This window comes from Cyprinodon variegatus, unplaced genomic scaffold, assembly GCF_000732505.1.
Source record: "Cyprinodon variegatus isolate N-32 unplaced genomic scaffold, C_variegatus-1.0 Scaffold71, whole genome shotgun sequence".
Classification (NCBI taxonomy): domain Eukaryota; kingdom Metazoa; phylum Chordata; class Actinopteri; order Cyprinodontiformes; family Cyprinodontidae; genus Cyprinodon; species Cyprinodon variegatus.
In genome coordinates, this window is record NW_015150524.1 from 1213129 (window position 1) to 1224811 (window position 11683).

The following is an 11683-nucleotide window of genomic DNA, read 5'->3' on the forward strand; positions in this document are numbered from 1 at the left end:
CCCGTTAATCAGCTATCAATGAAAATCAGCTGTGCTAAAGCATAGAAACCTCTAAAACCTGCAGGACAGCGGCCCTCGAGGACCAACTTTGGGCGTGCCTGAAGTAAGGTGTTGACTAGAGATACCTAGATCGAATATCAGCTCTGATATTGACTAATTAGCTGGATCTAATATCAGTTATTTGATAAGGGATCCGATCCAGTGCATCTTACATGTAAACGTTATTTTTGCTTCTTATTTATTAATAAATAATATAAAGTACACTTATGTATGCATTAATTTGCGTTATGTCAAGGCTAAAGCTTTCACTCACATGGCAATATATATTCTCATTCAGTTGAATCAGATCATTTTCGGATCTAGGAATGGAAAGAATTGGACGGGTGTGTCGCTAATCTTGACTTAAAGCAGGAAGACATTTTGGAGTGATGCTCCTCCTACAGGACCTTTTGAAAACTACTGTTGTAAACACTGATTGCCCTTCGCCAGCTGCGCAACATAGAGCTACAGTGCTGTCACTCTGTAAGCAGGTAGAAGAAGCATTCAGTATCAAAACCAAATATCTGAAGAGGTGGGAAGAGTTGCCTCTCCAATAAAATGTTTTTATTTGTACTAATAAGATGATCACTCTAAAGTGATAATTGTAAGTCCAGCAGATGTTAGCACATTTGGTATAACAGGTCTGCATCTGTTTTCATGCTTGTTTTTGATTGAGGTCTCACCACAAAGCAAAAGCATTGCCTACACTGGAAAAAAATCGAAATCTAGATAAGTCATTTTTTCTTAAAATAAGTGCATTTTTTCTTGGATTGAGGAGGTAAAAGAGACATTTTGCCAATGGAACAAGACAATTTACACTTAAAATAAGAAAACACAATTGCATTGTCCTATTTCAAGTGCATATTATCTAATTATTTTATTTTAAGAGTAAAAATACTCATTCCATTGGCAAACTATCTAATTTATCTGCTCAAGTTAAGGGTAAATACACTTAATTTAAGATATTTTTACTTATTTCTAGATCGTTTTTCAAGTGTAAATTTACTCTTCTGCGAGTTCTGCCCCAATCCAAACTTCAGTTTTCTCTTCCTCTCTTCAACCCCTTCTGACAAAGGTTTCTTTTTTTTGCAATTTTAGCTGGTTCCAAAACACAGAAACTGTTGCATTCTACTGCGGGTAGAGCAGCAAGAGGCGTGTGGCTAATGAAACCAATGGCTATTTATTGAGCGCTAGAAAGCTGTTTACCTTGACCCAGAATGAGAACAGAGCCACGAGACTGATAGTGGTGTTGGTAGCACAGAAACTTGCAAGTGTGGTTTTCTAACCAGAGAGAGTAGGGAGAGATGACACCAACACCAGTCGTCTCATGTTCACTTAGATCACCATCACAGTGACTTAGAGAAGGATATATTAAGGTAAAACAAATGTTAAGAGCATGATGGTATTAAGTATCATCATACTGTTAAGTATGATGGAAAAGCTGTAATCCTTTGCTGCAGATTTGATCTTGTCAAGGATACAGGGCATTTTGAACTATATGCATACCAGATGATAAAAACTGTTGCATTACTTCCAAAATTGGTAATCACTGAGCTATCAGGAAAATAACCTGAAATATATTGGCAAATCAAGACTGAAATTATTCATAAGACAATATTTATCTCCTTCCACGTCTTACAGAAAACCAGTGGGATGAGCTGATAGAAAGACAAGACGAAAGGACCCTGGATTCAGGCTATGCAGTGATTTACATGAATATCACCAAAGGCAAACTGGAGAGCAGAACATGACATTACCTTGGAGATCTCTTCTCACCCACCTTTGTCTGCTTGCCTGTCTAGCACCATCCCATTGCACCTTTAGTACCTGCATGCTGTTTTAATTAACTTCATACCACAGGGAGCAATTATGCAAGGCAACATTCATCCAATTTGGAACTGCAAATTAATCTACCTTCAAGCTACAAAGCGACAGGGGCTTCAATGTGTTGAGAAGGAGAAGACAACACAAGACTTTATAGCAAAGATTTAGAATTTAACAGCCATTTTTAATTGGTGAGGAAAGAGACATGAGAAAGTCTTAAGTTATTTCTTTAAAATCTGAATTTTTAGCTGGAATGGGGGGGGGGGGCACTAAGATGAACAGATAGCAAGCAAGGCATAAATGAAAGAGAAAACAATTTGCATACCTAGGCTTCCCCTGGGAGGCGATAACTAAGAGGCAGAAAGTGGATGTGAGGAATGGGGGGAGAGGGACGCTGACAGTGTGATGGAAAGTGGGAAGAGAACATAAGAGATGGAGGGAGAAAAAAGGGGGGAACCTGATGGAAACACTGCAAACAAAAGGAGAGTAAGCTAATGAGAGATACCAACCTGAAAGGGGGGGGGCATGATTAGAGGCAGAATTTGGCAAGATTGCACTTCAGGAGTATGAGAGAAGATGCCAAACAGTAGAGCTGAGTCAGATAGATACGCATTAAAATCTAACAAGTGTTACAACTCATTAGGCAAATGCAGGAAAGAATTCACTGCCCTAAAACTCCCCCATGTCACTTCATCCCTCAGCATTAATCAGATTTCCTGGGTTAGACCTAAATATCTAAAACAGAGAATCAATGGTCTAATTTTCAGCATTATTCATAGTTTTTTTTCTCCACCCTTTTTATGGCTTTGATATATTTCATAATGCAAGTCGAGGCTGTTTATCTCTAACCTGTCCTTTAAAGCCCTTTAAAGCAGATAGGTTGTTGGGGCTGTAGCAGTTATGGCTGTCAGAGTGAAATGTGATGCTCCTGACCGGCTATGTTGTTGAACCCGTCAGAATAATGGTGTTGAAGCCCCTGCTTAAATGTGCAGTGAAGCATGGTGGCAGCAGCATCATGCTTTGGGGATCATTTCCTTTAAATTGGGAGTTGAAGTTGCCTGAATTGTTTGTTTTTTTTGGGAGAAAAAAAAATGTTTGTTTGAAAAGTTGATAGAAATACTAAGCTTTCTTGCAATCCTTAAATCGCATGCAAAAGTGAATAAAAAGTGGGGTTAAATACAGATGAATTCTGCATGTAAACTCTTAATGTCAGCCATTTTTCTTTTTAAGACCAGCATTTGGTTTTGAACCTTTTATATCCAAACTTATAAATCTTTTTGAAAACAGTAAAAGTTAATCATTTTATTTCCATTTAAATGAAAATAATCATTGTAAGTTTAAATACCAACAGCAAACAATGAAAAAAACTCTTAGCAATAGAAAAAATAAGACTCCCTTTATGTTATTGGATAGGGATATATGATGCAGCATTTATGATGTACAAAATCTCAGTCCTGATTTATTGACTGGCAAAAATCATTTCTGGCGATGTGCTAAGGAGGTCAGGCCTCCAGGTGCTTAAAGACATGAGTGCTTCAACCACAAATTACTCTAATGCAAGCAGTCAAAGGTGACAAAGACTCCTGAAGAGGTGTTGAAACATTTTCAGACAACCTGAGCAAAAGTCCAGTTTCCTCCAGTTAAAGCCTGTTTGGTGGATGCAATGACAGAGGAGTGAGAATTTGCACAAGCATCTATAATCTGCATCCAGGTGTGATCCGATCACACCTGGACTTTGCACAATATGGGAGTGTGCACACTAAAGATTATATTGGGGTGAAAAGTGACCTGTCACAGTTGGGTGACACTCTGCCAGAATGACTTAATCTGAAGTGTGTTGAGATGATCTGTTGTGAAGTGAAACTGATTTGATTTCATGCGACTCCTTAAAGTCCACAGCGTTACATTCATGACTTTTGGTTAAATGAATTCATTTAAATCCAACTGAGGTAAGTTTATAAAACATGCTGCCAAAACCGTGAGATAGATTTCAACTGGTTAACGAATGAAACTGGGAAGTTTAAGTCAATAGACTCTTAAAGTAGCAGATAGTTGCTACAAGAAGAATAAGCACTCATTTGAAATGACAATATAGGAAATAAAAGATGATTTTCTCTGGGGGGGAATATTCAGGTAGGTGAGGATTAAACCTACATGGTGAAAATCTGGCTGAAGAAAGAAAACATATTTAGCTGAAGCAGTCTATCATAAGCTGAATGCATGCACAGTTTAGGTTCCCATAGCAATGGGACTAACACAGTTTGTGCTGCAGCATCTTAACAGGCTTTCTCAGTGATATACAGAAGGAACTAATAATAAGAATAAACTTTTTTTTAATAACACAGTTTACATTTAAAGAAAATATCAAAGTGATAGAGTCAATACAAAAATCAATAAAATAAAGACAGTGACTTTAAAGGATTTCTAAGCTCAACATGCTTCCCCAGTAGAGAACCTTAATCATGTGAAACAAAGGTTATCAGACTTGATGAAACAAGAGCTACCCACACAAAAGTGACCATAAAATTAATCTGTGCAGTTCACCCCTCGGGAGCCACCACTTAATCACTCCAGCATGTGCAGAAAAGAAAGTCACAGCCACAACTGACACTTTAACCTGATGTGCTACTTCAATAAAGAAGAAAATTACAACTTTCTTTGATGAGATCCTCATGATGTTCTCGACAGAGCCCAACCTTAGCTGATACGTGACTGAGCACATTTCTCACACTCTTCTCCCTAGTCTATAAGTTTACTTGTGTTAATTGTGTGACGGGTTTGATACTGAACAAATGCACAAGGAGCCATCGCATTATGAGTCTCATTAGTGTCTAACGGGGCATGTAAAAAGACCATAACTTCCTCAGAAGTTGCAGATATGAGCAGAGGGACACAGAGAATAGAGTGTGAAGAGGAGAAAACAGAGGGACATAGTGTGCTAATGCCGGCTGTTGTGGTGGTTTATTATCAGTTTTTGCATGTTAATTTCCTCCAAATGGACAAATAAGTGGCTGTATTTTAAGTAAAATACAACAAACTTTACTAGTTAGTTTAAAAAAGTTTCAAAGTGATAGTAAAATAATAATGTTGAAACCGGAGCTTCAGTATACATTTGTTGCCCAACAGAAGAAGCACTTAGAATAGATCTTTTCTAGACAGGCAATTTTTTTTGTTGTTGTTTGTGTAAAGGAGCTATCCTAAAATTTAGAATGCCTTCATGTTTGGATAAATTACTTTTTATGCATATGTCTGTAGCAAAGGCAAATACTTCAAGTTTAAAGTAAGCTGAGCCAACAGCTGATGACTCAACGCCAGATGAGCTTGTATCACGGCGACATGGAAAGCACCAGAGGGAATGTCCACAGGAACAACTACTGGACACCTTTGTTATAATCACTCTCAATTAAATCAGTGCAAAATTGACTGAATGCATTATGGAAACTTTATGGCCTTTGAAGAAAACAACAAAGGGGTTTAAATGGCTATTTTTCTAATTTTGCAAAACAACTAGCTGTGCAACAGAACTTATGTCATATAAACAAAAACAAGGAAGTTGAATTCCAGCTGTGTCTTAAAGATTGAAGCACCAAAGGAAGGTGTTTGCATATAAAGATAATAAAGTGCTTTATGACCCCCTGGTTTATGAGCTGAAAAACATTCTCGGCAAACAGTCTATATTCACAATTCAACTGTACCTCAACTATACTGAATTTAAATTTTAGGAGTAACCTCAGATGTTTCAAGACACAAATCAAATTTCATGGGTTAGTTTATTTGCTTTTCTGACTTGAACCTTCTGATGATACATGAAATATACCCACAGGTCACCATTTAGTTATATGTCTGTTAGCCAGCATAGGAAGGAATTGCAGCATCAACAGCATGTTTGCCCCAACACCACTATCATCAAGAAGTTCCTTTAACAGGTCCCTTTTTCACAACTACATCTTCTTCTTTGCTAATTTGAAACATTAGACAAATGTTTTCATCTCACCTTTTGTATATGTACTCTTAAAAAAAGACAAAGCAACTCAACCAGGAGTAAATTTTATCTGTTAAATTTCGTAAGTTTATTCTTATTTTGCCGTTTCCATCAACTTTTTTTAATGCAATATTTCAAAAGTCACATTTCAATTCACAGCCATGAATCTATTAATAAAACTAAATAATATTAATTGAAGACCATCACCGGCTCATCCAGGAGGTCACAAAAGAACCAAGAACTACATCACAAGCACAACTGACACTATTGGTTGTAAACCTAAATAGTTTAGCCTACTTTAAATCATTTCTATGAGCCCATGAAGGTAGGTATTATAAGAATGTCACCTCTTACCCATTGATAAAACTGGCTATAGGCAGAATAAGTCAATGGTTTAAGGAAGGAGTCTTCAACGTTTTCCAGGCCAAGGACGCCCAAACTGATGGCGAGATGGAGCGGGAACCCCCTAATTATATATATATATATATCTATATATATATAGATATATATATAGATATATATATGTTGTATGAAATTGTGTTATATCAAACTAGTCCTATAGTCACTCTATGACAGATGAGGTCATGTAATGAAAGTAATTTTGCTCTGAGGTTATTAAAGTATTTCTGATTCTGATTCCTGGTTGATGGGACAGGTGTTGTGAATGAAACGGTGCCCAGCTTGAAAGATTTCCTGTGTGTCGCTGAATGTGTGCATTGATGACTGAAAGACATCTTCTGCCTCCATTTATCTGTATACTACAGTGTGTTTCAAATAGTGAAAAAAATTGCAGGGGCGAATAAAAAAAAAGAAAAAAGGCTAATCAAACAAAACTTTCACGACGCCCATGCAGCACCTCCATGGACCCCCCTAAGGGTCACGGACCCCCTGTTGAAGACCTCTGGTTTAAGGTCTCTACACATTCAGTTGCTTTACAGCAATTTGAGCATTTAAGAGGCCTCTGCTGATTTTTAAGCCCAATCCAATACAACTCTTTAAAGAGGAATCAGTAAAGAGCCACACTTTCACATCCCATATTACTGTCTGACCTCACAAATGCACTTCTGGAAGAATAATTCATATTTTGCATGCTTAAATCCTTACAGACTGAATAGTTACTCATCCTTCAATATTAAAAACTGCAGCATATGTGCAATGGTTAAAAAATAACTATACCATTTGCATGAATGTCGTCTGATTTCACACTAAAGTGTCTAATTATATATATATATATGAATTAAGGATTTTTTGAAACACTGCATTAAAGTTTCTGACTAAATTAATCTGATGCATATAAGAAGACAAATGGAAACTTGTCATCCAAAGCTGTGGAGATAAAAATGCGGTGAATGCAGCTGCAGAGCCATTTGGATCAGACTGATGTAAAGGAGGGAGGAGGGCGTTTAACGCTCAGCAGCTTTCCCTTTTGGCCCACAGGAGTTAAAAACCATTCATGAGGCATCTAAAGGTGCTTATAATTCCTCAATCCAAAACAACAAACACACACTTCTTCAGTGAATGAGCATCGGCGGCGTGATCTTCCTCCCTCGCTGCATACGTGCTGCAAACACGCAACTTCCACGGCCGCTGCGCACTTGTTTCACTAAAAGAAACGCATCGAGGCAAACCAACCAACAGCACTTTGATTCATTCACCGCGGCTGAAACGCGTCTGCAGCTCCGAGCTGCGGCGGCTCTGAAAACACAACAGACACGCGTGTCAGCGTGGAACAGAGTGGGGACGGACGGCGCCCAAATGCCGCTAAAGGCCACTTCACAAAGTAAGCAGCGGATGAAGGCTGGAGAGAGATCCGACAGGAAACAGACATATCCCGCTACAATGTAACCAACAAACCGGGAGAATGAAAAACAACAACAGAAGCAAAACATCGCAGATGAACAATCAGCGCAGGAAACAAAGAGGAAAACGTCAGTGAACAAACCTGTCGAGTCGAGGAGGAGACTTTTTCCCTGCGCTGCGCTGATGTCCGGACTTTGTGTGTGCGCTGCTGTGACTCTTTCCCTGCTTGTGTGCCTCGCTGCTTCCTCCCACCCTGAAGAGATAGTGCTGATGTTTCCACTTCCTCCTTTCTTCTGCCGTCTGCTGGCCTCTGAGCTGCCAGACATCCAGCCACAGAAAGAAAACCCTTATTTCACTGAAACAAACAAACACAACAACAGAACTAAAAGAAAACTGGTTAGAAAACCAACATTTAATTTTGTATTCATATGAAAATGTTGTTTTTATTTGTTGGATAATGTTAATATTAAGGTCACTTAAGGCAGTTGCTCAGGGCGGCATCAAAAAGAGGTGCACAAGCATCAATAAAAAAAATATATAAATGTTTTATTAAAGGTATGGAGGACAATCTTTTATTTCCGTGTGGATCATCTAAATAAGTGGTTCTCCTAATTGTCAATCATTCTGGTGATATGTTTACGTAAGACTTAGACAGATTTATTTTGTATACACAAAATTGTAATATAAACAAATGACTGTATATTTACGGTTCATTATTTTTTTCTTCTTTTTTATAAATAAAATATACCATTTTACACAACATTCAGCAGTTTTATGGCAGTGTTTAACCTGCATCGGATGATTCGAAGCCTCTTCCCAGAGGGCAGCATGGAGAACAGTCCATGGTGGGGGAGTGAGGGGTAATTTATGATGTTACAGGCTCGGGACACGCAGCACTCTGATGAAATGTCTTTAATGAAGGGAAGAGGAGCCCCAATGATGTTGCTGTTCTTACTACTCTTCTCTTCTACTCTTCTCCCCTTCTTCCAGTCTGAGGTGCTGCAGCCTCAGCACCGCAGTGAGACAGCAGGTCAGAACGCTCTCTATGGTGCTTCTGTAGAAGGTGGTGAGGATGGGTGGAGCACAAGAAGGACATGCGGTTTTGTGCCCTTTACATCCCAATGGACGTAAGGCCGTCCGTGCTCATTGCTATATTTTTCTGGCGTATATATGTGTGGTGAGCTAGGCTGTCAGACAGGCATTAAAGCTCACCCTTCTAACCGAGGCTCTTTGAAAATGGCAGAGGGTGGTGAGAGAAAAAGTGTCTACGCAGTGTAAGAGAAGAAAAGAAAGGCCTCAGAAGAGGCCGATATGCTTTGTGCAGAGCTCTGCTCGCAAAGCATTATGGGATTTGCTGTACAGCGGCCCACTGTCGCTACCTGACAGTTTGCGACTAATAACAAAGATGGAGCAGGCAACGCAGAGTGAAGGAGGAGTTACGTGACCAACGGAGCTAAAAGCAGTGATTATCTGTCTGAACGGTCAGTTAACTGAGTTTTCTATAAAGACCACTATTTAGTCCCCGCTCTATATAGTGATTGATGGATTCAGGGGTTATAGCGGACGTTCGGGAACAGTACGCTTTTATGAGCTATAAGAACAGCAACTTTTAAACTTGTGCACAAAGAGAAATGGGCTCAAGCATGCTCTGATAGATGCATTTAGATGCAAGTGGAGAAGGCAGGTCTTTTACAAATTTCGTGAAAATCCTCCACAATACCTTTAATTACCATCGTCTGATACGTTTTTTTCAAATGGAGTTTCTTTGTCGGCTTTCCAAAAAAAAAAACCACTAGACTTTGTTTTCCAAGTCTGAAAATGTGTCGCCTCCCATCCAGAAAGCTTTCTCTATTCAAAATATCTGAAGTAGCATTAAGTTCCAGATTTACATTAGCCCAACAAAAGCCTTGTTATGGCTTAGAGAACATGTAAATTAATTTAGCGCACCACTAGATGGGACTAATTGGATCATATTGAGGTTTTAAGTGATGTGTATAATTTCTCAATGGATTTCTAGGATGAATACATAGCTGAAAATCATCCTGAATCATGTAAAATTCCTTTTTTTTTCTTAGCAGCAAATTGCTGAGTGGATAACTTGCACAAGTACAACCAACAGGTATCATATAGATGAAAAACAGAAAAAGATTTTATTTACACTTGACTTTAAAAACAAACAGTTATTGCTAAATGCACACAGCTCAATTCCAGAGTTGAACAAACCCACCTTTAAGAGGAAGAAATGAGCAGCAGAAGAACCAGGCTCGGCATGGTCACTCTGCCAAAGGGATGACAATTCAAGAAAGAAACACTTAAACTGACAAAGTTTCTGGGCAGGGACACAAGAGGCCATAATAACTACACAATCTTTTTATATCAATAAACCTTATGAATCTGATACCAAAACTTATTGAAAAAAATGGTAATATCTATATATTATCATAATATCTATCTCTCAATACAAGAGAAATGTATACAACCAAACCACATTTAAAGATTTTTCATTGATCCATCCTACCTACAATCAGTAGTTAGGATTGTATAAAAGAATTAGATCTAAATATGTGTGACATCTGAGTTTATTTTTTATTTAAAAAAGCATAACAACGTCCTCTCCTGCAGGCGAGTTAAAGCAAACGAGGACAATGGTTTCAATAATTCATGATTATTGAGTGCTCTCTGGCCTCCTGTTTGGAGGGTGAGATTATGACCTTCTAATGTTACATTATGTCGGAAACAATCTGGTACAGCTCAGTGAGGGGAGATATACCTCTTTATTCTGCAGTTTCATCAGATGACAAACCTGAGAGTCCCTACGTATCACAGGCAACAGCACTGCTGGGCCAGATGGGGCCACTTGTCCTTAATTTCTCCGGTAATTACCTGCTGTTTGCTATATTGAACCCTTAGTCTTTGTGTGTGTTTATATGTGTGTGGGGTGGTAAAGAAGCTCTGTATTGCAGACAGTAGTGGTGCTTATCATGGCTTCCACACAGCAGAGGCAGCAGGAGGGGGATTATACAGGAGCCCTGTTCCTCCTGCTAAATAATCTGGAACGACACACCCAGCAGAGAGCTCCCAGTCCTCCCTCTTGCTGTCTGTGCTTTGCTCTCTGAAAAGCACAGGATGCAAGAAGCTCAGCTTATTTTAATGACAGCCTGTGTCCTCAGCTTAACTGTTCATTTGGCCTCCTGCACTAAGCAGTGAAAGAGGAGTGATCCAAAGATAAATGGAGAAAACTTCAAGTAATTCAAAGAGTATAATAAATCGCCCTTTATAAAAAAGGCCTTTTCTTCATTTCACTGAGTTATTTTGAGTTATACCTCTATTACAGCTTAAGAAATCAAGTCTATGATCGTAAAAACTTGTCCTTTTATCTTTAATCTTAAATAGGCAGATGAGTAGTTCCTAAAATGACCCAAAAGTTCAAAAGAGCTGGATAATGCATTCAGCAAACTGCAGACATACAAAGCAGTAAATTACAACCATTGCCACATCACCCATATTTCCTATTGTTTAGCATTTTAGACCTACTTTTATTCCAGTTTCAACCCTTCCACATTTTGTCATGTAATAACCTCCATACTTACTGTTATATGTGATAAATTAGAAAAAATAACTCATGATTGTGAGGTGGAACAAAAAATAATACATAACAAAAACATCTAGAATTAAATTTTATGTGTATTTATCTCTCCTTAGTCAATACTTTGCAGGATCCCCCTTTGGTCTGGTTACATACCTCTGTGCCCTTTAATGCAATAAATATACTTTGATCCATCTAACCTATATCTGTGTGGCTCTGACTGTATGTAAAAAGTTATTGGAATGCTAAGAGGTAAACCTTGGGTCAGTTTCATGAAGCAGGTTTAACATATTCAGATTCAAATCTGCAACTCTAAATTAATCCAGAAAAAAGTCAGGAACACTGAATGTTCGGTTTCACAACAGCTGCTATCAATTAGTTCAATCAATGTGAACTAGGTCCACCCAGAGTTAAACACATACGAAAACAAGTATGAAAAACCATTATCAATG

General features: G+C 38.5%; 1 protein-coding gene across 1 annotated transcript in view; it reads right to left on the reverse strand.

The window, feature by feature from the left end:
• Nucleotides 1-7933, reverse strand: part of LOC107083278 (engulfment and cell motility protein 1) — a 119603-nt gene extending 111670 nt beyond the window's left edge. The window contains exon 1 of the mRNA XM_015372371.1: nucleotides 7788-7933. The gene's annotated coding sequence lies outside the window, so the exon portion shown is untranslated. The remainder of the gene's footprint in view (nucleotides 1-7787) is intronic.
• Nucleotides 7934-11683: the final 3750 nt, after the last annotated feature.